Source organism: Chrysochloris asiatica, unplaced genomic scaffold (genome assembly GCF_000296735.1).
Source record: "Chrysochloris asiatica unplaced genomic scaffold, ChrAsi1.0 scaffold00366, whole genome shotgun sequence".
Lineage (NCBI taxonomy): Eukaryota > Metazoa > Chordata > Mammalia > Afrosoricida > Chrysochloridae > Chrysochloris > Chrysochloris asiatica.
In genome coordinates this window covers 737,618-740,958 of record NW_006408884.1, presented here as the reverse complement: position 1 = coordinate 740,958, position 3,341 = coordinate 737,618, and the positions used below count along the sequence as shown (strand labels likewise).

General features: G+C 34.3%; 1 pseudogene; it reads left to right on the top strand.

Moving 5' to 3' along the window:
* The first annotated feature begins 2,467 nt into the window (after nt 1-2,467).
* Nucleotides 2,468-2,950, top strand: LOC102830694 (annotated as a pseudogene).
* Nucleotides 2,951-3,341: the final 391 nt, after the last annotated feature.

Below are 3,341 nucleotides of genomic sequence, written 5' to 3'. Positions count from 1 at the left end.
TGATGTTGTACCAGGACTCTAATACAAAATATAGAACTAAAGATATACTAACAATATTTAACATACTCATAATTAGCATGCTATATTTAAGTTTTTAAAAATTTGTGCTCAGTTTTTAGTTTATTCCTATTCAGTTTTCTAAAATAATTAATTAAAATTTTTCTTCTAAAAAGTCTGCATTCCAATTATTTACTTGTGCTACGATGACATTCTATTCATTTAATTATGTTACAAATGACATTTGTCAATATCAGACTATGATGTTTTCTTGTTTGGAATACATTAGTCATCTTTTCTTTTCCAAAACTCACCAGTTAATTTGAAGTCTTATTAGAATTATCTCTAAAGGAGTTGTTCTCAAGTTAATTCCAAACCATGATAGCTCCAGGTGTGTCAGAGCAGAACTGAACTGCCTAGGAATTTCATTGGCTGATATTTTAGTCGTTTATTACCAGATCTTTCGGTTGTGGCACCTCATGATGAATTCAAACCTCTTATCTTTTACTTAGCAGTGAAGTACACTAACCAATAGTACCATACAGGGACTTAAGAATTAACCCTAACTTTGTATTAAAAAAAAAAAAAAAAAAAAAAAACAGTGAGAAAGAAAAATACTTTCAAGGTTGCTTCTATACTCTAATTCTATTTTTTTTTTTTTTAACTTGGTTAATGACATTCAAATTATTTGAGTTTATTGCTTAGTTTTATATTTATTACACTGTTTCCACTTTAATTTGGGTCCCAGGGTATATCAATATCAGAATGAAACTTATTCTTCATTGAGTTTATTCATTAGTGAGGTTTACACACTGTGGGCAACCTGCCTTTAGGGGATTAGAATTTCATTACATTCAAGAAGATACGATCAAATGCAACAATATGTGGTGAATGTAATATAAAGGTCGTTACTTTGAATTACAGGCTTTATGGAGTATATACAAACGTAAGCAATCAACAAACTTGTGTTTATTTCAAAAAGCTGAGAATTAGCTTAATTTTTAAAACCTTTATTTTATTTTCTTTATGTTTTAACCTTACAAAGTTAAGAGGCTTATGCCTTACTACATTTCCTTCTTTGGGAGTTCTATTATTCACCTGTGGATCAATGCCAAATCCCAGCCTAAATCAAGGATGTTGACTGTCTGATTCATCTCCCATGATACTCAATGCACAATACAGTCTTTGGGTTGGAAGCTAATAAATCTTTGAACTTGAATGTAGTGAGACTCCCAAGTGCACTCTGTTCTGATAGCATTAAAGATGAGATGTGAAGCTCTCCCGCTATAGCATTATAGGTTATCTGTAGTTGATACTATTGTAAATGACAGCCAGCTGTTTATCTAATCAATAATTTACATTTTCAACTCTAGACTGAATTTTCCATGAGGGAAAGAATTTCTAAAGTACATCTGAGGTCTGGATAAGAGATTTGGCAGTTCAGAACAGTGGTTCATCCAAATTGAAGTGTTCTATTTGCAAACTCTCCCACATCCATTAATGATTTAAAGATCTCTGCAGTCTTACAGTGGAGTCCTGGTGTGGCACTGTGGGTTAATGCACCAGATTGCAAAGTCATTTGGACGCCAAGATTGGTATTTCAAGCTCACCAGCTGCTCTTTGGAAACCCTATACAGGGTTGCTATGGGTCATGATCAACTCGATGGCACTTAACAACTGTCTTACAGCAATATGTCTTTATTTCATTTATTTCCAAAATGGTAGGGAAATTAGCATCACTTTCTCCTGTCCAAGTTGTAATTGAACAAATATACCGTATGCCATGTTACGGTATATGATTGTTTTGGCATGCTATAAATTTCTCACCAAATAGAAATGTTGGAATTGTAGCCATACAGGTAATCATTGAATATTTTTGTTCAAAGAATTAATCTTCTGTCAAATAACATATAGTTATTTACTTCCAAATTTTCATCACACATTGTCAGGTTTCTGGACTGTGGTGGCTTATATATTGCAGCAATGTTGGAGGCTATGCCACAGGTATTTTAAATAACAGTAGGCTCACCCATGTTGGACAAGTTTCAGCTGAGTTTCAAACTAAGGCAGATGAGGAAGGTGAGGCAAACTACTTCTGAATGTTTAATCACTGGCAGTCTTGTGGACACAAGTAGAAAATTGTCAGATGAAGTGCCAGATGATGAAAACATTATGATTAGCACCACAATATTTTCAAATATAATGATGGAAGATTTTCGTCTCAGGTTAGAAGGCATTCAAAATATGAATGAGGAAGAGTTGTCTTCTAAAAGTAGACTTGAGGACGTGCACTTTGCCATGAAGGAACATCGGGAGCATTAGTCTCTGATCGTGGGGTCTCCAGTTTTGCAACAATTTGAAGATACCATCCCACTGTCTTTTGGCCTCCATGGTTTCTGAGGAGAAAACGAAACATAGTCTTATTGGGACAACCAATTCTTTTGACCAGTTATAGCCTGCTATATTAAATATGAAAATGTCTATGCCTTCTTATTTTAATATTATTGGACTTTCACCAGATTCACAGGAGAATGAAAATGGAATCAAAGAAGCAGCAGAAAATGTTAAAGCTTTGATAGATCAAGAGGTGAAGATCAGAATTCCTTCTAACAGAATTATTTTGTGCGGATTTTCTCAGGGAGGGGCTCTTACCACACAACAAAAACTAGCAGGTGTCATTGAGCTCAGTTGCTGGCTTCCACGGCAGTCCTCATTTCCACAGGGTCCTATCAATGGAGTTAATAAAGATATTTCTATTCTCCAGTGTTGTGGAGATTGTTACCCTTTAGTTTCCCTAATGTTCGGGTCTCTTACTGTGGAAAGGCTAAAAACATTAGTAAATCCAGCCAATGTAACCTTCAAGACCTACGAAGGCATGATACATAGCTTGTGTAAATAGGAAATGATGGATGCCAAGCAGTCCATTGATAAGCTCCTACCTCCTGTGGACTGATGCCTGCAGCTAAGAGGCCTTATGTGGAAATACACCAGCATCATATAGAGTAAAAACTGTTCATGTACCTGCCCAATTCTGAAACTTCTCATGTTTGCAGTGTTAAAATGTTCTACAAATACATTCCAATGACAGACTAAATAATGTTTTTCATGAAAAACTTTCAATCTTTTAAGTTTCTAGATAAGTGTTTGTATATTATGATTCAGAATATACTAGTGTTAAGTAGATTAAACACCTAGCATGTTTTTCTCAAATGTATTTCAGTAAAACAGTGAATACTGTAACTAGATTTTTATTACATTATTTGAAATTTATTAGTATGATTACTGAAAATGTGTTCATGTATAAATAAACAGTGATAAATGAGTTATGCATGCTGTGGCTTAGA